General features: G+C 53.0%; 39 non-coding genes across 39 annotated transcripts; 7 read left to right on the top strand and 32 right to left on the bottom strand.

Moving 5' to 3' along the window:
- The first annotated feature begins 265 nt into the window (after positions 1-265).
- On the top strand, positions 266-337 carry Trnag-ucc (transfer RNA glycine (anticodon UCC)). Its single transcript has one exon. It is a non-coding gene; the product is annotated as a tRNA-Gly (tRNA).
- Positions 338-613: 276 nt separating this feature from the next.
- Trnas-aga (transfer RNA serine (anticodon AGA)) lies at positions 614-695 on the bottom strand. Its single transcript has one exon. It is a non-coding gene; the product is annotated as a tRNA-Ser (tRNA).
- A 139-nt stretch (positions 696-834) lies between these two features.
- Positions 835-907, bottom strand: Trnak-uuu (transfer RNA lysine (anticodon UUU)). The gene has a single exon. It is a non-coding gene; the product is annotated as a tRNA-Lys (tRNA).
- Positions 908-7,519: 6,612 nt separating this feature from the next.
- On the bottom strand, positions 7,520-7,592 carry Trnam-cau (transfer RNA methionine (anticodon CAU)). The gene has a single exon. It is a non-coding gene; the product is annotated as a tRNA-Met (tRNA).
- An 815-nt stretch (positions 7,593-8,407) lies between these two features.
- On the top strand, positions 8,408-8,479 carry Trnag-ucc (transfer RNA glycine (anticodon UCC)). The gene has a single exon. It is a non-coding gene; the product is annotated as a tRNA-Gly (tRNA).
- A 276-nt stretch (positions 8,480-8,755) lies between these two features.
- Positions 8,756-8,837, bottom strand: Trnas-aga (transfer RNA serine (anticodon AGA)). Its single transcript has one exon. It is a non-coding gene; the product is annotated as a tRNA-Ser (tRNA).
- A 139-nt stretch (positions 8,838-8,976) lies between these two features.
- Trnak-uuu (transfer RNA lysine (anticodon UUU)) lies at positions 8,977-9,049 on the bottom strand. Its single transcript has one exon. It is a non-coding gene; the product is annotated as a tRNA-Lys (tRNA).
- Positions 9,050-9,345: 296 nt separating this feature from the next.
- Positions 9,346-9,417, bottom strand: Trnae-uuc (transfer RNA glutamic acid (anticodon UUC)). Its single transcript has one exon. It is a non-coding gene; the product is annotated as a tRNA-Glu (tRNA).
- Positions 9,418-9,739: 322 nt separating this feature from the next.
- Positions 9,740-9,812, bottom strand: Trnam-cau (transfer RNA methionine (anticodon CAU)). Its single transcript has one exon. It is a non-coding gene; the product is annotated as a tRNA-Met (tRNA).
- An 815-nt stretch (positions 9,813-10,627) lies between these two features.
- Trnag-ucc (transfer RNA glycine (anticodon UCC)) lies at positions 10,628-10,699 on the top strand. The gene has a single exon. It is a non-coding gene; the product is annotated as a tRNA-Gly (tRNA).
- A 276-nt stretch (positions 10,700-10,975) lies between these two features.
- On the bottom strand, positions 10,976-11,057 carry Trnas-aga (transfer RNA serine (anticodon AGA)). The gene has a single exon. It is a non-coding gene; the product is annotated as a tRNA-Ser (tRNA).
- A 139-nt stretch (positions 11,058-11,196) lies between these two features.
- Trnak-uuu (transfer RNA lysine (anticodon UUU)) lies at positions 11,197-11,269 on the bottom strand. The gene has a single exon. It is a non-coding gene; the product is annotated as a tRNA-Lys (tRNA).
- Positions 11,270-11,565: 296 nt separating this feature from the next.
- On the bottom strand, positions 11,566-11,637 carry Trnae-uuc (transfer RNA glutamic acid (anticodon UUC)). Its single transcript has one exon. It is a non-coding gene; the product is annotated as a tRNA-Glu (tRNA).
- Positions 11,638-11,959: 322 nt separating this feature from the next.
- On the bottom strand, positions 11,960-12,032 carry Trnam-cau (transfer RNA methionine (anticodon CAU)). Its single transcript has one exon. It is a non-coding gene; the product is annotated as a tRNA-Met (tRNA).
- An 815-nt stretch (positions 12,033-12,847) lies between these two features.
- Trnag-ucc (transfer RNA glycine (anticodon UCC)) lies at positions 12,848-12,919 on the top strand. Its single transcript has one exon. It is a non-coding gene; the product is annotated as a tRNA-Gly (tRNA).
- A 276-nt stretch (positions 12,920-13,195) lies between these two features.
- On the bottom strand, positions 13,196-13,277 carry Trnas-aga (transfer RNA serine (anticodon AGA)). The gene has a single exon. It is a non-coding gene; the product is annotated as a tRNA-Ser (tRNA).
- A 139-nt stretch (positions 13,278-13,416) lies between these two features.
- On the bottom strand, positions 13,417-13,489 carry Trnak-uuu (transfer RNA lysine (anticodon UUU)). The gene has a single exon. It is a non-coding gene; the product is annotated as a tRNA-Lys (tRNA).
- Positions 13,490-13,785: 296 nt separating this feature from the next.
- Trnae-uuc (transfer RNA glutamic acid (anticodon UUC)) lies at positions 13,786-13,857 on the bottom strand. The gene has a single exon. It is a non-coding gene; the product is annotated as a tRNA-Glu (tRNA).
- A 322-nt stretch (positions 13,858-14,179) lies between these two features.
- Trnam-cau (transfer RNA methionine (anticodon CAU)) lies at positions 14,180-14,252 on the bottom strand. Its single transcript has one exon. It is a non-coding gene; the product is annotated as a tRNA-Met (tRNA).
- A 1,163-nt stretch (positions 14,253-15,415) lies between these two features.
- Trnas-aga (transfer RNA serine (anticodon AGA)) lies at positions 15,416-15,497 on the bottom strand. The gene has a single exon. It is a non-coding gene; the product is annotated as a tRNA-Ser (tRNA).
- Positions 15,498-15,636: 139 nt separating this feature from the next.
- Trnak-uuu (transfer RNA lysine (anticodon UUU)) lies at positions 15,637-15,709 on the bottom strand. The gene has a single exon. It is a non-coding gene; the product is annotated as a tRNA-Lys (tRNA).
- A 296-nt stretch (positions 15,710-16,005) lies between these two features.
- Positions 16,006-16,077, bottom strand: Trnae-uuc (transfer RNA glutamic acid (anticodon UUC)). The gene has a single exon. It is a non-coding gene; the product is annotated as a tRNA-Glu (tRNA).
- A 322-nt stretch (positions 16,078-16,399) lies between these two features.
- Positions 16,400-16,472, bottom strand: Trnam-cau (transfer RNA methionine (anticodon CAU)). Its single transcript has one exon. It is a non-coding gene; the product is annotated as a tRNA-Met (tRNA).
- Positions 16,473-17,287: 815 nt separating this feature from the next.
- Positions 17,288-17,359, top strand: Trnag-ucc (transfer RNA glycine (anticodon UCC)). The gene has a single exon. It is a non-coding gene; the product is annotated as a tRNA-Gly (tRNA).
- A 276-nt stretch (positions 17,360-17,635) lies between these two features.
- Trnas-aga (transfer RNA serine (anticodon AGA)) lies at positions 17,636-17,717 on the bottom strand. The gene has a single exon. It is a non-coding gene; the product is annotated as a tRNA-Ser (tRNA).
- A 139-nt stretch (positions 17,718-17,856) lies between these two features.
- Trnak-uuu (transfer RNA lysine (anticodon UUU)) lies at positions 17,857-17,929 on the bottom strand. The gene has a single exon. It is a non-coding gene; the product is annotated as a tRNA-Lys (tRNA).
- A 296-nt stretch (positions 17,930-18,225) lies between these two features.
- Positions 18,226-18,297, bottom strand: Trnae-uuc (transfer RNA glutamic acid (anticodon UUC)). The gene has a single exon. It is a non-coding gene; the product is annotated as a tRNA-Glu (tRNA).
- Positions 18,298-18,619: 322 nt separating this feature from the next.
- Trnam-cau (transfer RNA methionine (anticodon CAU)) lies at positions 18,620-18,692 on the bottom strand. Its single transcript has one exon. It is a non-coding gene; the product is annotated as a tRNA-Met (tRNA).
- An 815-nt stretch (positions 18,693-19,507) lies between these two features.
- Positions 19,508-19,579, top strand: Trnag-ucc (transfer RNA glycine (anticodon UCC)). The gene has a single exon. It is a non-coding gene; the product is annotated as a tRNA-Gly (tRNA).
- Positions 19,580-19,855: 276 nt separating this feature from the next.
- On the bottom strand, positions 19,856-19,937 carry Trnas-aga (transfer RNA serine (anticodon AGA)). Its single transcript has one exon. It is a non-coding gene; the product is annotated as a tRNA-Ser (tRNA).
- A 139-nt stretch (positions 19,938-20,076) lies between these two features.
- On the bottom strand, positions 20,077-20,149 carry Trnak-uuu (transfer RNA lysine (anticodon UUU)). The gene has a single exon. It is a non-coding gene; the product is annotated as a tRNA-Lys (tRNA).
- Positions 20,150-20,445: 296 nt separating this feature from the next.
- Positions 20,446-20,517, bottom strand: Trnae-uuc (transfer RNA glutamic acid (anticodon UUC)). Its single transcript has one exon. It is a non-coding gene; the product is annotated as a tRNA-Glu (tRNA).
- Positions 20,518-20,839: 322 nt separating this feature from the next.
- Trnam-cau (transfer RNA methionine (anticodon CAU)) lies at positions 20,840-20,912 on the bottom strand. The gene has a single exon. It is a non-coding gene; the product is annotated as a tRNA-Met (tRNA).
- A 1,163-nt stretch (positions 20,913-22,075) lies between these two features.
- Trnas-aga (transfer RNA serine (anticodon AGA)) lies at positions 22,076-22,157 on the bottom strand. The gene has a single exon. It is a non-coding gene; the product is annotated as a tRNA-Ser (tRNA).
- Positions 22,158-22,296: 139 nt separating this feature from the next.
- On the bottom strand, positions 22,297-22,369 carry Trnak-uuu (transfer RNA lysine (anticodon UUU)). The gene has a single exon. It is a non-coding gene; the product is annotated as a tRNA-Lys (tRNA).
- A 296-nt stretch (positions 22,370-22,665) lies between these two features.
- Trnae-uuc (transfer RNA glutamic acid (anticodon UUC)) lies at positions 22,666-22,737 on the bottom strand. The gene has a single exon. It is a non-coding gene; the product is annotated as a tRNA-Glu (tRNA).
- A 322-nt stretch (positions 22,738-23,059) lies between these two features.
- Positions 23,060-23,132, bottom strand: Trnam-cau (transfer RNA methionine (anticodon CAU)). Its single transcript has one exon. It is a non-coding gene; the product is annotated as a tRNA-Met (tRNA).
- An 815-nt stretch (positions 23,133-23,947) lies between these two features.
- On the top strand, positions 23,948-24,019 carry Trnag-ucc (transfer RNA glycine (anticodon UCC)). Its single transcript has one exon. It is a non-coding gene; the product is annotated as a tRNA-Gly (tRNA).
- Positions 24,020-24,295: 276 nt separating this feature from the next.
- On the bottom strand, positions 24,296-24,377 carry Trnas-aga (transfer RNA serine (anticodon AGA)). Its single transcript has one exon. It is a non-coding gene; the product is annotated as a tRNA-Ser (tRNA).
- Between the last annotated feature and the right edge of the window lie 94 nt (positions 24,378-24,471).

Genomic DNA, 24,471 nt, shown 5'->3' with positions numbered 1-24,471 from the left:
TGCCACCCAGCGACGTCGGATACAACCGAAAAAAGTGCTACACACGCGGAGTCCCCCACTACACTGCCTCAAAGCGACCGCTCGTCACTATTGTGTGAGTAACGTTGCGGCCGCGGCGACGAGCCTTGCCCAAAGACGCAGCGTGCGTGGAGGCGCTGCCCGAATGCACCCTCCTACCTCGTAAAGCGCCTACAGCTACTATCACCGTGGGCCACTGCCGGCGGGCGGGAAGCCGACACAGCGCGGCGTTGCGAGCAGCGGCTGTGCGGTGGTAGTGTAATGGTGAGCATAGTTGCCTTCCGAGCAGTTGAGCCGCGTTCGATTCCCGGCCACCGCAACGGGCGCAAATCTATGCGTATGAGTATGTGAGCCACGTGCTGTTGAATTAACGTTTTCTTTCCGTCGTCGCTCCACGCAGGCCATCTTGTAGTATGTCCCGACTTGTCCCGACTTTGCTCGGCTGACGCGAAAGCTGACGCTTGGATTTCGCCCTTATCAAAAGGACAGGCGCTATAAACGACTGTGAGAGGTGAGGTGTAGCGAGGTACCAAAACGACAGGCAAACTGCGAAATTTTCTGCTCTCTCTTCTGAAACAAAAAATAAAAAAACCGACGCAGTCGGTAGGACTCGAACCTACGCTCCCACAGGGAATCTGATTTCTAGTCAGACGCCTTAACCACTCGGCCACGACTGCTCGTAGCTAAAGCTTCCCTCGAATCGTGAAAAATGCAACCGGTCTGCGCAGAATGTTGACAGGAAACGAACTCGGTGCACTGATTACGGCAGGGCTACCAGCGCTACGAGACGAGCCATTACGGAAGCGTTAAAATCTTCGCCCGAACAGGGATTCGAACCCTGGACACTTAGGTTAAAAGCCTAATGCTCTACCGACTGAGCTATCCGGGCTCACGCTTTTTGTGCATGGAGCGACTGCAAGCAATGTGAATAACTGGAACGCGTGTGTAGGCGTACTACGGTAATTGCTGGCTTCTGGCGCAACTGGCGACTTCACCGACTTCCCACTGACGCTGGTAGCACCCCAACAGCGGACCAGTGCCTCTTCTCCCTTTATCCCGGTGCTGACAGTAATTGCATCCTGTGCCTGCTTCCCCCGATTACGTTCGGTTGAAGCTCCGGAAGGAGGGCGACAAACGAAGGTTGGAAGGCCAAAAGATGGAGGGTCGTGTGCGCAAAAACTTCCCTTCCGGTACCGGGAATCGAACCCGGGCCTCCTGGGTGAAAGCCAGGTATCCTAGCCACTTTTTTTTTTTTTTTTTTTTTTTTTTTTTTTTTTTTTTTTGATTTACGTAAAATGCAGCAAACTCTGTCCATCTGGAGCTCCACCATGCACAAAAACCACCAGTTTCTTGTTCTTAGCCATCTGTTATATCATCACAACAGATTAATATCTACTATACACTGATAACCGGATGCTAACCGCCTCGACATTCGCGCATCTGGAGAAATCTTGTGCTCTTGGATGGGTGCGGGATAGCAGTTACAGCCTCGATTCGCACTGTTCCTACGCGAAACGTTGAATGTAGCGGTCTACTTCTGGTCAGCTGCCGATTAAATTGGTGTCAGTGCTGCAGGGAGCGTTGGTCAATGACAATGCGTGGAGATCTTTCGGTCTCTAACTTTCACTAAGAATGCGAGAATGCCCTGTGACTCCCATCCACAAAGACAAAGAACGTAATAATAATAATAATAATGGCGTGTGGCGAGGACCTCCCGTCGGGTATACCGCTCGCCTGGTGCAAGTCTTTCGATCTGACGCCACTTCGGCGACTTGCGCGTCGATGGGGATAAAATGATGACGATTAGGAGAGCACAACACCCAGTCCCTGAGCGGAGAAATATCTCCGTCCCAGCTGGGAATCGAACCCGGGGCCTTAGAATTGAGAGTCCGTCGCGCTGACCACTTTTTTTTTTTTTTTTTTTTTTTTTTTTTTTTTTTTTTTTTTTTTTTTTTATGTCAGGCTTACCACCTTTGCTGACATACATGTTGTTGTACTATCGCATAAATAGTGTCTACAAATTCCATATGTTGACAAATGTGGCTAATTAGAAAATTAATTAATTAAGGAAATAAATAAAACTGAAAATGCTCAAATGAAAGACATGAAGACATTGCGGATAGTACAAATACAAAAGAAACATGCTCCTGTAGCAATGAAATGAAAATTCGTGTCGGGGGCGACACCTGCTCACGACCCGACGTTCGACAGAGCAAGAGAGCCATCTATCGACTCGTTCTCCAGACGTTGGTGTAAGACTGGGTCGTCTTCTCGAAATTAACTAAGGGTCCGTAAGTGTGATCGATGTCAATCTCGGCTTCTTCGTCTATCTCATCTCTCACCCGTCACACCCCATCTGGCCGGCGGGTCGGTAAATGTAAGTCGCAAGTAATTAGCGAAGTCTTGCCTATATTTCTTATGCTGTTGCAGCTTCGTGTGCCCATCCAAGAGAAAATGCCAAAAATCAATTTTGTCCTTTTCCGATTCGTTATACACGTAGCCCACCACCATTCCCCGCACCCATGTCACTGCATTGGTTTTTTGGACCGGGAAATAAGATTCTTGGGGGAAAAAAAGTGTGTCTGATGAAATTGTGTGAGGGGCGGAGCGTAACAGGAACGCCAATATCTGTTGTGTCAACTGCCACACTGGAGCCGTCCCACTACATGCTAAACGATGTTCATCAGTGTCCACTGTTGCGCAGCCTAAACATAGTGGAGTGTCTGCCAAATGAATCGCGTGCCGCCGTTGATTCGTTGCGAACTTCCTATTTATCACCACATACCATGTTGAGCGTACCGACGTTGGGAGGTAAACGTTCCGTATAACGCGCCAGATCTGTCGCCAGTTCTTGTCTGGGTACTTCTTTTCCAGGGTATTCCTGGGACACCGGCGCAGTAAGAGATGGTATACGTCTCGCGTCGTCGGTAGTCGTGTTGTTGGGAAGGAATCTCTGACATAGCTAAGCTCCAAAAAAAAAGACTTGAAGTGTGACAGCTTCGGTGAAATATGGCCCACATCGACTGGTGGCAGCATTGAAGTGGGCGCTAGTACATCGGCCAACGCACCCGAGATATTGCGAAATTGGCCGCGCCACTGTCGGAAAATCGTACTGACGAATAACGCCCGTGCCTTTTCATATACGTTCACTAGACCAAGTCCACCCTCTCCAGGTGGTAGCGTAAGCGTTGTGTATCGGATCTTAAACAGGTGTCCCACACTCACGTAGGTTCCGAAAGTTGCTTGTATGCGTGATGCCATTGTGCGCGTTGAAGGCAGGACATGCGCTACGTGAGTGAGTCTCGGTGCTAGGTATACGTTAACATAGGTCACCCTCTGAATCATATCCAACGCTCTTAGTTTCTGTAACAGCACCATTGTCCGCATCAGCTTTAATATGCGTCGGTAGTTATCCGCTGCTGTCCGCTGCACATCCGTGTGGAACGTAATACCTAGGCATTTTACGGTCTTAACTAAGATGAGCGGCCCTTCCTCCCCCGGTTGTAATCCTCGACCGACATTCATGCAGCGTGATTTTTGAAGATTAAGCACGCTTCCTGCCGCCATCCCGTATCGCTGTATCCATGCCAACGCCGTACGTACTTCTTCGCCTGTCCGTGCCACCAGCATCACATCGTCAGCATAAGCGCGGCAATGAAAGGTCAGTTGTGGCAACGGCACTCCCTCCAACCGTCTTCGGAGACCATATAAACAGGGTTCCAAAGCCATTGCATACAAAAATATCGACAGGGGGCAACCTTGACGAACTGACCTTGAAATAACAATGTAGTCAGTGCCCCGCCCATTCACCGAGACCTTTGATCGTACGCCGTGTAACAGTCGCATGATCACTAGGATGAAGGCCTGTGGGATTCCCAATCTGTCCATCACCGCATGCAAAAAGGTATGATCCACTCTGTCGAATGCATGATCGAAGTCAATAGCGACGAGTGCCGCACGCACTCGGCATGCCGCTGCTAATGCGATGATATCTCGGTAGTCACTGAGCGCCGTATGTACGTTGCTCTTACCGCCGAGGCAAGTTTGATCTATGAGGAGTCTATCAGATAGTGAAGACCGCAGGCGAGCCCCAAGTATGCGCGCGAAAATCTTGTAGTCGCAGTTCAAGAGAGTGAGTGGTCTATAATCTCCTGGATTTCTGCCACCGCGTGGTTTGGGTATGGGGATGATGATACCCTCCGTGAACTCGGCAGGTATCTCAGTCTGCGGTAACAGGAGTTCGTTGTACATCTGAATCCAGGTCCGTCCCATGAGGTATGCAAAGGCGCGGTAAAATTCAATTGGGAAGCCGTCCTGTCCAGGGGACTTGTTCGGAGCCCCCCTGGCAATTGCGTCTGTCAGCTCATCCTCTGTTATCGCTGTGATGAAGGTCTCTGCATCCAGCGGTGGTCCTCTATCTGGCATTTCCGAGATGACATCATGTAGTGTCTCGTGGTTCACATGTACAGGTCCATATAACTGGCGGAAATAGTCGGTAAACACATGCGCAATATCACGCTGGTGCACGACTGGCTGGCCAGTTTCAGAGATTAGTTCCCTGATCAATGTCCTGCGTCGTCGTTGGCGTTCACGTACCACGTGGTGCATGGAGGGGGTTTCGGCAGCAACTGTGTCCGCCAATCTCGCCCGGACCATTATACCTTCCATTCTTAGTCTCGTCAGCTGTAATAACTTGGCTTTTATCCTGCGCATGGCCGTGTGCCTTTCCGGCGATGGTTGTTGGGTCATCAGCTCCCTCAGGGCTGTAAAATAAAAATCAGCCGTTGTGCGGTTCCACTGCGATTTGTCCTGCCCGTATCGTATCAACGTTCTCCGTAACGTTGGTTTTGCGCATTTAATCCACCACTGGAGAACCGAGGTGTATGCTCGTTGGCGACGAACGCAGGTCTCCCAGGCCGCCTCTATCGACCGGTGACATTCAGTGTCACGTAAAAGTGCACAATTCATTTTCCAGTGACCTTTACTCCGCCATATCTTCTGACGCGTTAGTGAAATCGTACAGACGTACGCCATATGATCCGTAAAAGCCGCTGGCCAGATTTCGGCATCCAGTATCGTCGTCCGTAGAGCTCGTGTCACGTACACTCTATCAAGTCTACTCGCCGAGTGTCCCGTGACAAACGTATAACCCGGTCTGTCACCATGCTGCAGTTCCCAGGTATCCAGGAGTGCCATTTCGGTAATCAACGCACGCAGTTCCATGCATGGCACATAATGAGGTACTTGGTCCTTTTTGTCGACGACACAATTAAAGTCGCCGCCCACTACATAGTTATCAAAGCGGCCAGCGAACAACGGTGCTATCTCTTCGGTGTAAAAAGTCGCCCTTTCTCTTCGTTTTGTGGAGCCAGATGGTGCGTATAAATTGATGAAACGAACGCCGTCGACAGTGATCGCTATGCCGCGTGCCGAAGGGAGAGACCTGACGTCCTCCACTCCTATTCCTTCCCTGGTGAGAATCGCCACACCGCATCCACTTTCATCGTGCACTGAATAATGTGCCTCGTAACCGTAGAACTCTGGCGGCGATGTGAAACGCACTTCTTGTAAGAGGACAATATCCACGTCCGCAGCGCGTAACATATCTTTCAGCATTTGAATTTTAAGCGGTGACCGTATGCCATTAATGTTTATCGTGGCAACGCGGTACGCCTGGCTTGTGTTCATCAGTTGTAGGGCGGTGTCATTAAGCGTCCATCTGCACCCCCGGCGCTCCTCAACACACTAAGTTGGTCAACATTTCCCGACCCCTCCCGGCCTCCGGCCAGGACTGTCCTCAATCGTCGCGTTCGTATTTTCATCCCGTTCCTGTTGGTCCATTTCTTGCGCCCAGTCCCCCAGAATATTTCCGGAACTGGTCGAAAGATGGGAGGTAACGTTGTCATCGCTCTGATGTTGGACAGTTGTCATCTCCACTTCCGCCTTCCGGTCACCAGAAGGAGAGTTCAAGTTATCGTCGCTGTGTAGTTCCTGCATCGTCATCTCGGTATCTGTTGAATCCACTGGTCTCAGGTCGATACTGTCGTTGTCGTCCACTGTCCCCTCGGGACTATGGCTATCGTCAGCAGAAGTCAGTCGACGCTTCTTTCTTCTCTTCGGCGAACGCTGTTTCCGTTGCCTTGCTTCCGCATCGGCTGTTGGGGTTGCGTATCCTCCGTCTTGGGCCTGGCCTATCACGCTCTCGGTGGAAGCACTGGCAGCCACCACGGATGATCCTGGAGCCGCCGTCAGCTGCATCTCTTCTGTGGTGTCTTGTGTCTGCTGTGGTGGAACCGGTGGTCGGAGTTCCGGTCCGTTGGTGTCCATGTTCTCTATAGGGGACAGCTGCTGGTGCCCATCGGAAGTCTCCCTCACGTCGCTTCTCAGGGCTTCCACAAAGGTCAACGGTAAGACAGTCGTCGGTTGTGGCGCCTGAACGTCATCCCGTGGAGTTTGCACTAAACGTCGCTGGAGGCATTCCGAGCGGACGTGACCTTCTTTCCCGCACCCCGAGCAAGTGCGAGGTTGCCCATCATAGATTATAATTGCTCGACAACCTCCTATGTACAAATAAGAAGGGACGTGCTTGCGCAGCTCTATCCGTATTTGTCTCACCCCATTTAAAACGGGGTACGTGGTAAAACTCGTCCATTTTTCGGCCACATGGGATAGAACTGTGCCGTATGGTCGAAAGGCGTCGGTAACAAGTTCAGACGGGACCTCAAACGGAAGTTCGAAGACTCGTATAGTGCGGATCCCCATTCCCGCGTGATCGACTGTAACTGCACCAACATTCCCGTCGGCATGACAGAAACGATACCCGTTCGGTGATCGTTGTAGAAGTCTTTCGCAAGCAGCCTCGTCAACAAGCTTGACATAGACGACGCTTGAAACGAGCGATAAATTGATTCCCACGATTTCCTGTGGATCGATTTTCACCTCTTCTCTGAAGAAACGTTCAACCTCGTGTGCCTTTGGTCGTGTATAGTCGTTCGCAAAACTGAACTTCAAAGTCGTTTTTCTGTACGAGTGTGCCATCTCGGTCTATACTCACAACACCGCACACGCGAAGCTACTCCGGCGTAAACAAACAGGCACGCGCACCACAGCGCGGCCGGCAGGCAACACGGTCCGCACTGTGTCACTGCCGAAGGCAGACTGCCACTAGACCACACCGGATTTGCTCGAGAAACGTGAGATTTACTCCCTCTCTTCTCGCATTTCGTGCTCAATCCGGACTCAGTGTTGTTCTCTGTTTGCGAGCATTTTTGCGCGTGCAGACTGGCATGGCGCACAGCTCGAAACTGTCTATTCATTGCTGTTTGCATCATATTTCACTCATAACAGGGGAGGAGAATGATCAAAGTTGTACCTTGCCATAATTGGAAGTAAACATTGTGACGCTGAGGCGTGGACTCCTTGTGGATAACAAACGACAATTAAGTTCGTTCGCTAGCAATAGCAACGCCGTTAATTCAGCCGTGATGTACAGCAAATTAAATGCCCCGGGTGAGGATCGAACTCACGACCTTAAGATTATGAGACTTACGCGCTACCTACTGCGCTACCGAGGCTCGTTGCAACCATCATCCCAGGAATCTTGGTAAGTCTCACATATTAGAGATAGACAGTTTGCGCTTTCTCAGGAATCTGTTGTGTCGCTACGCGTGCTTTCCCGACTTGCTAGAGTAAACTGCTGCCGCAGCTTTTTTAACGACGGAAAGCAGCACTGCCTGAGGTTACAGTACATCGCCCTTGCGGCACCTGAACACAGCGGCCTGTAGGGCCAGGCCGACGCTGGAGTTCAGTAACAGCACGCGGCCGTCCAAGTAGGGTCTCTTGCGTGCTGCATGTTTGGTTCTTCTCACAGCGAATCCTGCTATACATTCCTGAGGCTGGCGCACCTCAAGCGAGCAATCGGCGCGGCAGCACTATAGCGAGAACAGCAAAACGATGCATCGGCCGGGAATCGAAGCCGGGCCGCCCGCGTGGTAGTCGAACAACCTACCACCTTTTTAGTTGTTGTTCTCATTTTGTTAGTTGCATTTGTTGGGGGCGGACGTCCGATGACGTCCGTGCTTCCCGAGCATATTCCCGAGCAGCTGTCTGCAGGGAAAGTGGGATTGCCACCCAGCGACGTCGGATACAACCGAAAAAAGTGCTACACACGCGGAGTCCCCCACTACACTGCCTCAAAGCGACCGCTCGTCACTATTGTGTGAGTAACGTTGCGGCCGCGGCGACGAGCCTTGCCCAAAGACGCAGCGTGCGTGGAGGCGCTGCCCGAATGCACCCTCCTACCTCGTAAAGCGCCTACAGCTACTATCACCGTGGGCCACTGCCGGCGGGCGGGAAGCCGACACAGCGCGGCGTTGCGAGCAGCGGCTGTGCGGTGGTAGTGTAATGGTGAGCATAGTTGCCTTCCGAGCAGTTGAGCCGCGTTCGATTCCCGGCCACCGCAACGGGCGCAAATCTATGCGTATGAGTATGTGAGCCACGTGCTGTTGAATTAACGTTTTCTTTCCGTCGTCGCTCCACGCAGGCCATCTTGTAGTATGTCCCGACTTGTCCCGACTTTGCTCGGCTGACGCGAAAGCTGACGCTTGGATTTCGCCCTTATCAAAAGGACAGGCGCTATAAACGACTGTGAGAGGTGAGGTGTAGCGAGGTACCAAAACGACAGGCAAACTGCGAAATTTTCTGCTCTCTCTTCTGAAACAAAAAATAAAAAAACCGACGCAGTCGGTAGGACTCGAACCTACGCTCCCACAGGGAATCTGATTTCTAGTCAGACGCCTTAACCACTCGGCCACGACTGCTCGTAGCTAAAGCTTCCCTCGAATCGTGAAAAATGCAACCGGTCTGCGCAGAATGTTGACAGGAAACGAACTCGGTGCACTGATTACGGCAGGGCTACCAGCGCTACGAGACGAGCCATTACGGAAGCGTTAAAATCTTCGCCCGAACAGGGATTCGAACCCTGGACACTTAGGTTAAAAGCCTAATGCTCTACCGACTGAGCTATCCGGGCTCACGCTTTTTGTGCATGGAGCGACTGCAAGCAATGTGAATAACTGGAACGCGTGTGTAGGCGTACTACGGTAATTGCTGGCTTCTGGCGCAACTGGCGACTTCACCGACTTCCCACTGACGCTGGTAGCACCCCAACAGCGGACCAGTGCCTCTTCTCCCTTTATCCCGGTGCTGACAGTAATTGCATCCTGTGCCTGCTTCCCCCGATTACGTTCGGTTGAAGCTCCGGAAGGAGGGCGACAAACGAAGGTTGGAAGGCCAAAAGATGGAGGGTCGTGTGCGCAAAAACTTCCCTTCCGGTACCGGGAATCGAACCCGGGCCTCCTGGGTGAAAGCCAGGTATCCTAGCCACTAGACCACACCGGATTTGCTCGAGAAACGTGAGATTTACTCCCTCTCTTCTCGCATTTCGTGCTCAATCCGGACTCAGTGTTGTTCTCTGTTTGCGAGCATTTTTGCGCGTGCAGACTGGCATGGCGCACAGCTCGAAACTGTCTATTCATTGCTGTTTGCATCATATTTCACTCATAACAGGGGAGGAGAATGATCAAAGTTGTACCTTGCCATAATTGGAAGTAAACATTGTGACGCTGAGGCGTGGACTCCTTGTGGATAACAAACGACAATTAAGTTCGTTCGCTAGCAATAGCAACGCCGTTAATTCAGCCGTGATGTACAGCAAATTAAATGCCCCGGGTGAGGATCGAACTCACGACCTTAAGATTATGAGACTTACGCGCTACCTACTGCGCTACCGAGGCTCGTTGCAACCATCATCCCAGGAATCTTGGTAAGTCTCACATATTAGAGATAGACAGTTTGCGCTTTCTCAGGAATCTGTTGTGTCGCTACGCGTGCTTTCCCGACTTGCTAGAGTAAACTGCTGCCGCAGCTTTTTTAACGACGGAAAGCAGCACTGCCTGAGGTTACAGTACATCGCCCTTGCGGCACCTGAACACAGCGGCCTGTAGGGCCAGGCCGACGCTGGAGTTCAGTAACAGCACGCGGCCGTCCAAGTAGGGTCTCTTGCGTGCTGCATGTTTGGTTCTTCTCACAGCGAATCCTGCTATACATTCCTGAGGCTGGCGCACCTCAAGCGAGCAATCGGCGCGGCAGCACTATAGCGAGAACAGCAAAACGATGCATCGGCCGGGAATCGAAGCCGGGCCGCCCGCGTGGTAGTCGAACAACCTACCACCTTTTTAGTTGTTGTTCTCATTTTGTTAGTTGCATTTGTTGGGGGCGGACGTCCGATGACGTCCGTGCTTCCCGAGCATATTCCCGAGCAGCTGTCTGCAGGGAAAGTGGGATTGCCACCCAGCGACGTCGGATACAACCGAAAAAAGTGCTACACACGCGGAGTCCCCCACTACACTGCCTCAAAGCGACCGCTCGTCACTATTGTGTGAGTAACGTTGCGGCCGCGGCGACGAGCCTTGCCCAAAGACGCAGCGTGCGTGGAGGCGCTGCCCGAATGCACCCTCCTACCTCGTAAAGCGCCTACAGCTACTATCACCGTGGGCCACTGCCGGCGGGCGGGAAGCCGACACAGCGCGGCGTTGCGAGCAGCGGCTGTGCGGTGGTAGTGTAATGGTGAGCATAGTTGCCTTCCGAGCAGTTGAGCCGCGTTCGATTCCCGGCCACCGCAACGGGCGCAAATCTATGCGTATGAGTATGTGAGCCACGTGCTGTTGAATTAACGTTTTCTTTCCGTCGTCGCTCCACGCAGGCCATCTTGTAGTATGTCCCGACTTGTCCCGACTTTGCTCGGCTGACGCGAAAGCTGACGCTTGGATTTCGCCCTTATCAAAAGGACAGGCGCTATAAACGACTGTGAGAGGTGAGGTGTAGCGAGGTACCAAAACGACAGGCAAACTGCGAAATTTTCTGCTCTCTCTTCTGAAACAAAAAATAAAAAAACCGACGCAGTCGGTAGGACTCGAACCTACGCTCCCACAGGGAATCTGATTTCTAGTCAGACGCCTTAACCACTCGGCCACGACTGCTCGTAGCTAAAGCTTCCCTCGAATCGTGAAAAATGCAACCGGTCTGCGCAGAATGTTGACAGGAAACGAACTCGGTGCACTGATTACGGCAGGGCTACCAGCGCTACGAGACGAGCCATTACGGAAGCGTTAAAATCTTCGCCCGAACAGGGATTCGAACCCTGGACACTTAGGTTAAAAGCCTAATGCTCTACCGACTGAGCTATCCGGGCTCACGCTTTTTGTGCATGGAGCGACTGCAAGCAATGTGAATAACTGGAACGCGTGTGTAGGCGTACTACGGTAATTGCTGGCTTCTGGCGCAACTGGCGACTTCACCGACTTCCCACTGACGCTGGTAGCACCCCAACAGCGGACCAGTGCCTCTTCTCCCTTTATCCCGGTGCTGACAGTAATTGCATCCTGTGCCTGCTTCCCCCGATTACGTTCGGTTGAAGCTCCGGAAGGAGGGCGACAAACGAAGGTTGGAAGGCCAAAAGATGGAGGGTCGTGTGCGCAAAAACTTCCCTTCCGGTACCGGGAATCGAACCCGGGCCTCCTGGGTGAAAGCCAGGTATCCTAGCCTCTAGACCACACCGGATTTGCTCGAGAAACGTGAGATTTACTCCCTCTCTTCTCGCATTTCGTGCTCAATCCGGACTCAGTGTTGTTCTCTGTTTGCGAGCATTTTTGCGCGTGCAGACTGGCATGGCGCACAGCTCGAAACTGTCTATTCATTGCTGTTTGCATCATATTTCACTCATAACAGGGGAGGAAAATGATCAAAGTTGTACCTTGCCATAATTGGAAGTAAACATTGTGACGCTGAGGCGTGGACTCCTTGTGGATAACAAACGACAATTAAGTTCGTTCGCTAGCAATAGCAACGCCGTTAATTCAGCCGTGATGTACAGCAAATTAAATGCCCCGGGTGAGGATCGAACTCACGACCTTAAGATTATGAGACTTACGCGCTACCTACTGCGCTACCGAGGCTCGTTGCAACCATCATCCCAGGAATCTTGGTAAGTCTCACATATTAGAGATAGACAGTTTGCGCTTTCTCAGGAATCTGTTGTGTCGCTACGCGTGCTTTCCCGACTTGCTAGAGTAAACTGCTGCCGCAGCTTTTTTAACGACGGAAAGCAGCACTGCCTGAGGTTACAGTACATCGCCCTTGCGGCACCTGAACACAGCGGCCTGTAGGGCCAGGCCGACGCTGGAGTTCAGTAACAGCACGCGGCCGTCCAAGTAGGGTCTCTTGCGTGCTGCATGTTTGGTTCTTCTCACAGCGAATCCTGCTATACATTCCTGAGGCTGGCGCACCTCAAGCGAGCAATCGGCGCGGCAGCACTATAGCGAGAACAGCAAAACGATGCATCGGCCGGGAATCGAAGCCGGGCCGCCCGCGTGGTAGTCGAACAACCTACCACCTTTTTAGTTGTTGTTCTCATTTTGTTAGTTGCATTTGTTGGGGGCGGACGTCCGATGACGTCCGTGCTTCCCGAGCATATTCCCGAGCAGCTGTCTGCAGGGAAAGTGGGATTGCCACCCAGCGACGTCGGATACAACCGAAAAAAGTGCTACACACGCGGAGTCCCCCACTACACTGCCTCAAAGCGACCGCTCGTCACTATTGTGTGAGTAACGTTGCGGCCGCGGCGACGAGCCTTGCCCAAAGACGCAGCGTGCGTGGAGGCGCTGCCCGAATGCACCCTCCTACCTCGTAAAGCGCCTACAGCTACTATCACCGTGGGCCACTGCCGGCGGGCGGGAAGCCGACACAGCGCGGCGTTGCGAGCAGCGGCTGTGCGGTGGTAGTGTAATGGTGAGCATAGTTGCCTTCCGAGCAGTTGAGCCGCGTTCGATTCCCGGCCACCGCAACGGGCGCAAATCTATGCGTATGAGTATGTGAGCCACGTGCTGTTGAATTAACGTTTTCTTTCCGTCGTCGCTCCACGCAGGCCATCTTGTAGTATGTCCCGACTTGTCCCGACTTTGCTCGGCTGACGCGAAAGCTGACGCTTGGATTTCGCCCTTATCAAAAGGACAGGCGCTATAAACGACTGTGAGAGGTGAGGTGTAGCGAGGTACCAAAACGACAGGCAAACTGCGAAATTTTCTGCTCTCTCTTCTGAAACAAAAAATAAAAAAACCGACGCAGTCGGTAGGACTCGAACCTACGCTCCCACAGGGAATCTGATTTCTAGTCAGACGCCTTAACCACTCGGCCACGACTGCTCGTAGCTAAAGCTTCCCTCGAATCGTGAAAAATGCAACCGGTCTGCGCAGAATGTTGACAGGAAACGAACTCGGTGCACTGATTACGGCAGGGCTACCAGCGCTACGAGACGAGCCATTACGGAAGCGTTAAAATCTTCGCCCGAACAGGGATTCGAACCCTGGACACTTAGGTTAAAAGCCTAATGCTCTACCGACTGAGCTATCCGGGCTCACGCTTGTTGTGCATGGAGCGACTGCAAGCAATGTGAATAACTGGAACGCGTGTGTAGGCGTACTACGGTAATTGCTGGCTTCTGGCGCAACTGGCGACTTCACCGACTTCCCACTGACGCTGGTAGCACCCCAACAGCGGACCAGTGCCTCTTCTCCCTTTATCCCGGTGCTGACAGTAATTGCATCCTGTGCCTGCTTCCCCCGATTACGTTCGGTTGAAGCTCCGGAAGGAGGGCGACAAACGAAGGTTGGAAGGCCAAAAGATGGAGGGTCGTGTGCGCAAAAACTTCCCTTCCGGTACCGGGAATCGAACCCGGGCCTCCTGGGTGAAAGCCAGGTATCCTAGCCACTAGACCACACCGGATTTGCTCGAGAAACGTGAGATTTACTCCCTCTCTTCTCGCATTTCGTGCTCAATCCGGACTCAGTGTTGTTCTCTGTTTGCGAGCATTTTTGCGCGTGCAGACTGGCATGGCGCACAGCTCGAAACTGTCTATTCATTGCTGTTTGCATCATATTTCACTCATAACAGGGGAGGAGAATGATCAAAGTTGTACCTTGCCATAATTGGAAGTAAACATTGTGACGCTGAGGCGTGGACTCCTTGTGGATAACAAACGACAATTAAGTTCGTTCGCTAGCAATAGCAACGCCGTTAATTCAGCCGTGATGTACAGCAAATTAAATGCCCCGGGTGAGGATCGAACTCACGACCTTAAGATTATGAGACTTACGCGCTACCTACTGCGCTACCGAGGCTCGTTGCAACCATCATCCCAGGAATCTTGGTAAGTCTCACATATTAGAGATAGACAGTTTGCGCTTTCTCAGGAATCTGTTGTGTCGCTACGCGTGCTTTCCCGACTTGCTAGAGTAAACTGCTGCCGCAGCTTTTTTAACGACGGAAAGCAGCACTGCCTGAGGTTACAGTACATCGCCCTTGCGGCACCTGAACACAGCGGCCTGTAGGGCCAGGCCGACGCTGGAGTTCAGTAACAGCACGCGGCCGTCCAAGTAGGGTCTCTTGCGTGCTGCATGTTTGGTTCTTCTCACAGCGAATCCTGCTATACATTCCTGAGGCTGGCGCACCTCAAGCGAGCAATCGGCGCGGCAGCACTATAGCGAGAACAGCAAAACGATGCATCGGCCGGGAATCGAAGCCGGGCCGCCCGCGTGGTAGTCGAACAACCTACCACCTTTTTAGTTGTTGTTCTCATTTTGTTAGTTGCATTTGTTGGGGGCGGACGTCCGATGACGTCCGTGCTTCCCGAGCATATTCCCGAGCAGCTGTCTGCAGGGAAAGTGGGATTGCCACCCAGCGACGTCGGATACAACCGAAAAAAGTGCTACACACGCGGAGTCCCCCACTACACTGCCTCAAAGCGACCGCTCGTCACTATTGTGTGAGTAACGTTGCGGCCGCGGCGACGAGCCTTGCCCAAAGACGCAGCGTGCGTGGAGGCGCTGCCCGAATGCACCCTCCTACCTCGTAAAGCGTCTACAGCTACTATCACCGTGGGCCACTGCCGGCGGGCGGGAAGCCGACACAGCGCGGCGTTGCGAGCAGCGGCTGTGCGGTGGTAGTGTAATGGTGAGCATAGTTGCCTTCCGAGCAGCTGAGCCGCGTTCGATTCCCGGCCACCGCAACGGGCGCAAATCTATGCGTATGAGTATGTGAGCCACGTGCTGTTGAATTAACGTTTTCTTTCCGTCGTCGCTCCACGCAGGCCATCCTGTAGTATGTCCCGACTTGTCCCGACTTTGCTCGGCTGACGCGAAAGCTGACGCTTGGATTTCGCCCTTATCAAAAGGACAGGCGCTATAAACGACTGTGAGAGGTGAGGTGTAGCGAGGTACCAAAACGACAGGCAAACTGCGAAATTTTCTGCTCTCTCTTCTGAAACAAAAAATAAAAAAACCGACGCAGTCGGTAGGACTCGAACCTACGCTCCCACAGGGAATCTGATTTCTAGTCAGACGCCTTAACCACTCGGCCACGACTGCTCGTAGCTAAAGCTTCCCTCGAATCGTGAAAAATGCAACCGGTCTGCGCAGAATGTTGACAGGAAACGAACTCGGTGCACTGATTACGGCAGGGCTACCAGCGCTACGAGACGAGCCATTACGGAAGCGTTAAAATCTTCGCCCGAACAGGGATTCGAACCCTGGACACTTAGGTTAAAAGCCTAATGCTCTACCGACTGAGCTATCCGGGCTCACGCTTGTTGTGCATGGAGCGACTGCAAGCAATGTGAATAACTGGAACGCGTGTGTAGGCGTACTACGGTAATTGCTGGCTTCTGGCGCAACTGGCGACTTCACCGACTTCCCACTGACGCTGGTAGCACCCCAACAGCGGACCAGTGCCTCTTCTCCCTTTATCCCGGTGCTGACAGTAATTGCATCCTGTGCCTGCTTCCCCCGATTACGTTCGGTTGAAGCTCCGGAAGGAGGGCGACAAACGAAGGTTGGAAGGCCAAAAGATGGAGGGTCGTGTGCGCAAAAACTTCCCTTCCGGTACCGGGAATCGAACCCGGGCCTCCTGGGTGAAAGCCAGGTATCCTAGCCACTAGACCACACCGGATTTGCTCGAGAAACGTGAGATTTACTCCCTCTCTTCTCGCATTTCGTGCTCAATCCGGACTCAGTGTTGTTCTCTGTTTGCGAGCATTTTTGCGCGTGCAGACTGGCATGGCGCACAGCTCGAAACTGTCTATTCATTGCTGTTTGCATCATATTTCACTCATAACAGGGGAGGAGAATGATCAAAGTTGTACCTTGCCATAATTGGAAGTAAACATTGTGACGCTGAGGCGTGGACTCCTTGTGGATAACAAACGACAATTAAGTTCGTTCGCTAGCAATAGCAACGCCGTTAATTCAGCCGTGATGTACAGCAAATTAAATGCCCCGGGTGAGGATCGAACTCACGACCTTAAGATTATGAGACTTACGCGCTACCTACTGCGCTACCGAGGCTCGTTGCAACCATCATCCCAGGAATCTTGGTAAGTCTCACATATTAGAGATAGACAGTTTGCGCTTTCTCAGGAATCTGTTGTGTCGCTACGCGTGCTTTCCCGACTAGCTAGAGTAAACTGCTGCCGCAGCTTTTTTAACGACGGAAAGCAGCACTGCCTGAGGTTACAGTACATCGCCCTTGCGGCACCTGAACACAGCGGCCTGTAGGGCCAGGCCGACGCTGGAGTTCAGTAACAGCACGCGGCCGTCCAAGTAGGGTCTCTTGCGTGCTGCATGTTTGGTTCTTCTCACAGCGAATCCTGCTATACATTCCTGAGGCTGGCGCACCTCAAGCGAGCAATCGGCGCGGCAGCACTATGGCGAGAACAGCAAAACGATGCATCGGCCGGGAATCGAAGCCGGGCCGCCCGCGTGGTAGTCGAACAACCTACCACCTTTTTAGTTGTTGTTCTCATTTTGTTAGTTGCATTTGTTGGGGGCGGACGTCCGATGACGTCCGTGCTTCCCGAGCATATTCCCGAGCAGCTGTCTGCAGGGAAAGTGGGATTGCCACCCAGCGACGTCGGATACAACCGAAAAAAGTGCTACACACGCGGAGTCCCCCACTACACTGCCTCAAAGCGACCGCTCGTCACTATTGTGTGAGTAACGTTGCGGCCGCGGCGACGAGCCTTGCCCAAAGACGCAGCGTGCGTGGAGGCGCTGCCCGAATGCACCCTCCTACCTCGTAAAGCGCCTACAGCTACTATCACCGTGGGCCACTGCCGGCGGGCGGGAAGCCGACACAGCGCGGCGTTGCGAGCAGCGGCTGTGCGGTGGTAGTGTAATGGTGAGCATAGTTGCCTTCCGAGCAGTTGAGCCGCGTTCGATTCCCGGCCACCGCAACGGGCGCAAATCTATGCGTATGAGTATGTGAGCCACGTGCTGTTGAATTAACGTTTTCTTTCCGTCGTCGCTCCACGCAGGCCATCCTGTAGTATGTCCCGACTTGTCCCGACTTTGCTCGGCTGACGCGAAAGCTGACGCTTGGATTTCGCCCTTATCAAAAGGACAGGCGCTATAAACGACTGTGAGAGGTGAGGTGTAGCGAGGTACCAAAACGACAGGCAAACTGCGAAATTTTCTGCTCTCTCTTCTGAAACAAAAAATAAAAAAACCGACGCAGTCGGTAGGACTCGAACCTACGCTCCCACAGGGAATCTGATTTCTAGTCAGACGCCTTAACCACTCGGCCACGACTGCTCGTAGCTAAAGCTTCCCTCGAATCGTGAAAAATGCAACCGGTCTGCGCAGAATGTTGACAGGAAACGAACTCGGTGCACTGATTACGGCAGGGCTACCAGCGCTACGAGACGAGCCATTACGGAAGCGTTAAAATCTTCGCCCGAACAGGGATTCGAACCCTGGACACTTAGGTTAAAAGCCTAATGCTCTACCGACTGAGCTATCCGGGCTCACGCTTGTTGTGCATGGAGCGACTGCAAGCAATGTGAATAACTGGAACGCGTGTGTAGGCGTACTACGGTAATTGCTGGCTTCTGGCGCAACTGGCGACTTCACCGACTTCCCACTGACGCTGGTAGCACCCCAACAGCGGACCAGTGCCTCTTCTCCCTTTATCCCGGTGCTGACAGTAATTGCATCCTGTGCCTGCTTCCCCCGATTACGTTCGGTTGAAGCTCCGGAAGGAGGGCGACAAACGAAGGTTGGAAGGCCAAAAGATGGAGGGTCGTGTGCGCAAAAACTTCCCTTCCGGTACCGGGAATCGAACCCGGGCCTCCTGGGTGAAAGCCAGGTATCCTAGCCACTAGACCACACCGGATTTGCTCGAGAAACGTGAGATTTACTCCCTCTCTTCTCGCATTTCGTGCTCAATCCGGACTCAGTGTTGTTCTCTGTTTGCGAGCATTTTTGCGCGTGCAGACTGGCATGGCGCACAGCTCGAAACTGTCTATTCATTGCTGTTTGCATCATATTTCACTCATAACAGGGGAGGAGAATGATCAAAGTTGTACCTTGCCATAATTGGAAGTAAACATTGTGACGCTGAGGCGTGGACTCCTTGTGGATAACAAACGACAATTAAGTTCGTTCGCTAGCAATAGCAACGCCGTTAATTCAGCCGTGATGTACAGCAAATTAAATGCCCCGGGTGAGGATCGAACTCACGACCTTAAGATTATGAGACTTACGCGCTACCTACTGCGCTACCGAGGCTCGTTGCAACCATCATCCCAGGAATCTTGGTAAGTCTCACATATTAGAGATAGACAGTTTGCGCTTTCTCAGGAATCTGTTGTGTCGCTACGCGTGCTTTCCCGACTAGCTAGAGTAAACTGCTGCCGCAGCTTTTTTAACGACGGAAAGCAGCACTGCCTGAGGTTACAGTACATCGCCCTTGCGGCACCTGAACACAGCGGCCTGTAGGGCCAGGCCGACGCTGGAGTTCAGTAACAGCACGCGGCCGTCCAAGTAGGGTCTCTTGCGTGCTGCATGTTTGGTTCTTCTCACAGCGAATCCTGCTATACATTCCTGAGGCTGGCGCACCTCAAGCGAGCAATCGGCGCGGCAGCACTATGGCGAGAACAGCAAAACGATGCATCGGCCGGGAATCGAAGCCGGGCCGCCCGCGTGGTAGTCGAACAACCTACCACCTTTTTAGTTGTTGTTCTCATTTTGTTAGTTGCATTTGTTGGGGGCGGACGTCCGATGACGTCCGTGCTTCCCGAGCATATTCCCGAGCAGCTGTCTGCAGGGAAAGTGGGATTGCCACCCAGCGACGTCGGATACAACCGAAAAAAGTGCTACACACGCGGAGTCCCCCACTACACTGCCTCAAAGCGACCGCTCGTCACTATTGTGTGAGTAACGTTGCGGCCGCGGCGACGAGCCTTGCCCAAAGACGCAGCGTGCGTGGAGGCGCTGCCCGAATGCACCCTCCTACCTCGTAAAGCGCCTACAGCTACTATCACCGTGGGCCACTGCCGGCGGGCGGGAAGCCGACACAGCGCGGCGTTGCGAGCAGCGGCTGTGCGGTGGTAGTGTAATGGTGAGCATAGTTGCCTTCCGAGCAGTTGAGCCGCGTTCGATTCCCGGCCACCGCAACGGGCGCAAATCTATGCGTATGAGTATGTGAGCCACGTGCTGTTGAATTAACGTTTTCTTTCCGTCGTCGCTCCACGCAGGCCATCCTGTAGTATGTCCCGACTTGTCCCGACTTTGCTCGGCTGACGCGAAAGCTGACGCTTGGATTTCGCCCTTATCAAAAGGACAGGCGCTATAAACGACTGTGAGAGGTGAGGTGTAGCGAGGTACCAAAACGACAGGCAAACTGCGAAATTTTCTGCTCTCTCTTCTGAAACAAAAAATAAAAAAACCGACGCAGTCGGTAGGACTCGAACCTACGCTCCCACAGGGAATCTGATTTCTAGTCAGACGCCTTAACCACTCGGCCACGACTGCTCGTAGCTAAAGCTTCCCTCGAATCGTGAAAAATGCAACCGGTCTGCGCAGAATGTTGACAGGAAACGAACTCGGTGCACTGATTACGGCAGGGCTACCAGCGCTACGAGACGAGCCATTACGGAAGCGTTAAAATCTTCGCCCGAACAGGGATTCGAACCCTGGACACTTAGGTTAAAAGCCTAATGCTCTACCGACTGAGCTATCCGGGCTCACGCTTGTTGTGCATGGAGCGACTGCAAGCAATGTGAATAACTGGAACGCGTGTGTAGGCGTACTACGGTAATTGCTGGCTTCTGGCGCAACTGGCGACTTCACCGACTTCCCACTGACGCTGGTAGCACCCCAACAGCGGACCAGTGCCTCTTCTCCCTTTATCCCGGTGCTGACAGTAATTGCATCCTGTGCCTGCTTCCCCCGATTACGTTCGGTTGAAGCTCCGGAAGGAGGGCGACAAACGAAGGTTGGAAGGCCAAAAGATGGAGGGTCGTGTGCGCAAAAACTTCCCTTCCGGTACCGGGAATCGAACCCGGGCCTCCTGGGTGAAAGCCAGGTATCCTAGCCACTAGACCACACCGGATTTGCTCGAGAAACGTGAGATTTACTCCCTCTCTTCTCGCATTTCGTGCTCAATCCGGACTCAGTGTTGTTCTCTGTTTGCGAGCATTTTTGCGCGTGCAGACTGGCATGGCGCACAGCTCGAAACTGTCTATTCATTGCTGTTTGCATCATATTTCACTCATAACAGGGGAGGAGAATGATCAAAGTTGTACCTTGCCATAATTGGAAGTAAACATTGTGACGCTGAGGCGTGGACTCCTTGTGGATAACAAACGACAATTAAGTTCGTTCGCTAGCAATAGCAACGCCGTTAATTCAGCCGTGATGTACAGCAAATTAAATGCCCCGGGTGAGGATCGAACTCACGACCTTAAGATTATGAGACTTACGCGCTACCTACTGCGCTACCGAGGCTCGTTGCAACCATCATCCCAGGAATCTTGGTAAGTCTCACATATTAGAGATAGACAGTTTGCGCTTTCTCAGGAATCTGTTGTGTCGCTACGCGTGCTTTCCCGACTTGCTAGAGTAAACTGCTGCCGCAGCTTTTTTAACGACGGAAAGCAGCACTGCCTGAGGTTACAGTACATCGCCCTTGCGGCACCTGAACACAGCGGCCTGTAGGGCCAGGCCGACGCTGGAGTTCAGTAACAGCACGCGGCCGTCCAAGTAGGGTCTCTTGCGTGCTGCATGTTTGGTTCTTCTCACAGCGAATCCTGCTATACATTCCTGAGGCTGGCGCACCTCAAGCGAGCAATCGGCGCGGCAGCACTATAGCGAGAACAGCAAAACGATGCATCGGCCGGGAATCGAAGCCGGGCCGCCCGCGTGGTAGTCGAACAACCTACCACCTTTTTAGTTGTTGTTCTCATTTTGTTAGTTGCATTTGTTGGGGGCGGACGTCCGATGACGTCCGTGCTTCCCGAGCATATTCCCGAGCAGCTGTCTGCAGGGAAAGTGGGATTGCCACCCAGCGACGTCGGATACAACCGAAAAAAGTGCTACACACGCGGAGTCCCCCACTACACTGCCTCAAAGCGACCGCTCGTCACTATTGTGTGAGTAACGTTGCGGCCGCGGCGACGAGCCTTGCCCAAAGACGCAGCGTGCGTGGAGGCGCTGCCCGAATGCACCCTCCTACCTCGTAAAGCGTCTACAGCTACTATCACCGTGGGCCACTGCCGGCGGGCGGGAAGCCGACACAGCGCGGCGTTGCGAGCAGCGGCTGTGCGGTGGTAGTGTAATGGTGAGCATAGTTGCCTTCCGAGCAGCTGAGCCGCGTTCGATTCCCGGCCACCGCAACGGGCGCAAATCTATGCGTATGAGTATGTGAGCCACGTGCTGTTGAATTAACGTTTTCTTTCCGTCGTCGCTCCACGCAGGCCATCCTGTAGTATGTCCCGACTTGTCCCGACTTTGCTCGGCTGACGCGAAAGCTGACGCTTGGATTTCGCCCTTATCAAAAGGACAGGCGCTATAAACGACTGTGAGAGGTGAGGTGTAGCGAGGTACCAAAACGACAGGCAAACTGCGAAATTTTCTGCTCTCTCTTCTGAAACAAAAAATAAAAAAACCGACGCAGTCGGTAGGACTCGAACCTACGCTCCCACAGGGAATCTGATTTCTAGTCAGACGCCTTAACCACTCGGCCACGACTGCTCGTAGCTAAAGCTTCCCTCGAATCGTGAAAAATGCAACCGGTCTGCGCAGAATGTTGACAGGAAACGAACTCGGTGCACTGATTACGGCAGGGCTACCAGCGCTACGAGACGAGCCATTACGGAAGCGTTAAAATCTTCGCCCGAACAGGGATTCGAACCCTGGACACTTAGGTTAAAAGCCTAATGCTCTACCGACTGAGCTATCCGGGCTCACGCTTGTTGTGCATGGAGCGACTGCAAGCAATGTGAATAACTGGAACGCGTGTGTAGGCGTACTACGGTAATTGCTGGCTTCTGGCGCAACTGGCGACTTCACCGACTTCCCACTGACGCTGGTAGCACCCCAACAGCGGACCAGTGCCTCTTCTCCCTTTATCCCGGTGCTGACAGTAATTGCATCCTGTGCCTGCTTCCCCCGATTACGTTCGGTTGAAGCTCCGGAAGGAGGGCGACAAACGAAGGTTGGAAGGCCAAAAGATGGAGGGTCGTGTGCGCAAAAACTTCCCTTCCGGTACCGGGAATCGAACCCGGGCCTCCTGGGTGAAAGCCAGGTATCCTAGCCACTAGACCACACCGGATTTGCTCGAGAAACGTGAGATTTACTCCCTCTCTTCTCGCATTTCGTGCTCAATCCGGACTCAGTGTTGTTCTCTGTTTGCGAGCATTTTTGCGCGTGCAGACTGGCATGGCGCACAGCTCGAAACTGTCTATTCATTGCTGTTTGCATCATATTTCACTCATAACAGGGGAGGAGAATGATCAAAGTTGTACCTTGCCATAATTGGAAGTAAACATTGTGACGCTGAGGCGTGGACTCCTTGTGGATAACAAACGACAATTAAGTTCGTTCGCTAGCAATAGCAACGCCGTTAATTCAGCCGTGATGTACAGCAAATTAAATGCCCCGGGTGAGGATCGAACTCACGACCTTAAGATTATGAGACTTACGCGCTACCTACTGCGCTACCGAGGCTCGTTGCAACCATCATCCCAGGAATCTTGGTAAGTCTCACATATTAGAGATAGACAGTTTGCGCTTTCTCAGGAATCTGTTGTGTCGCTACGCGTGCTTTCCCGACTAGCTAGAGTAAACTGCTGCCGCAGCTTTTTTAACGACGGAAAGCAGCACTGCCTGAGGTTACAGTACATCGCCCTTGCGGCACCTGAACACAGCGGCCTGTAGGGCCAGGCCGACGCTGGAGTTCAGTAACAGCACGCGGCCGTCCAAGTAGGGTCTCTTGCGTGCTGCATGTTTGGTTCTTCTCACAGCGAATCCTGCTATACATTCCTGAGGCTGGCGCACCTCAAGCGAGCAATCGGCGCGGCAGCACTATGGCGAGAACAGCAAAACGATGCATCGGCCGGGAATCGAAGCCGGGCCGCCCGCGTGGTAGTCGAACAACCTACCACCTTTTTAGTTGTTGTTCTCATTTTGTTAGTTGCATTTGTTGGGGGCGGACGTCCGATGACGTCCGTGCTTCCCGAGCATATTCCCGAGCAGCTGTCTGCAGGGAAAGTGGGATTGCCACCCAGCGACGTCGGATACAACCGAAAAAAGTGCTACACACGCGGAGTCCCCCACTACACTGCCTCAAAGCGACCGCTCGTCACTATTGTGTGAGTAACGTTGCGGCCGCGGCGACGAGCCTTGCCCAAAGACGCAGCGTGCGTGGAGGCGCTGCCCGAATGCACCCTCCTACCTCGTAAAGCGCCTACAGCTACTATCACCGTGGGCCACTGCCGGCGGGCGGGAAGCCGACACAGCGCGGCGTTGCGAGCAGCGGCTGTGCGGTGGTAGTGTAATGGTGAGCATAGTTGCCTTCCGAGCAGTTGAGCCGCGTTCGATTCCCGGCCACCGCAACGGGCGCAAATCTATGCGTATGAGTATGTGAGCCACGTGCTGTTGAATTAACGTTTTCTTTCCGTCGTCGCTCCACGCAGGCCATCCTGTAGTATGTCCCGACTTGTCCCGACTTTGCTCGGCTGACGCGAAAGCTGACGCTTGGATTTCGCCCTTATCAAAAGGACAGGCGCTATAAACGACTGTGAGAGGTGAGGTGTAGCGAGGTACCAAAACGACAGGCAAACTGCGAAATTTTCTGCTCTCTCTTCTGAAACAAAAAATAAAAAAACCGACGCAGTCGGTAGGACTCGAACCTACGCTCCCACAGGGAATCTGATTTCTAGTCAGACGCCTTAACCACTCGGCCACGACTGCTCGTAGCTAAAGCTTCCCTCGAATCGTGAAAAATGCAACCGGTCTGCGCAGAATGTTGACAGGAAACGAACTCGGTGCACTGATTACGGCAGGG

Source organism: Schistocerca cancellata, unplaced genomic scaffold (assembly GCF_023864275.1).
Source record: "Schistocerca cancellata isolate TAMUIC-IGC-003103 unplaced genomic scaffold, iqSchCanc2.1 HiC_scaffold_370, whole genome shotgun sequence".
NCBI classification, from domain to species: domain Eukaryota; kingdom Metazoa; phylum Arthropoda; class Insecta; order Orthoptera; family Acrididae; genus Schistocerca; species Schistocerca cancellata.
The sequence above is the reverse complement of the archived record's forward strand: the minus strand, read 5'-3'. Positions and strand labels throughout refer to the sequence as shown.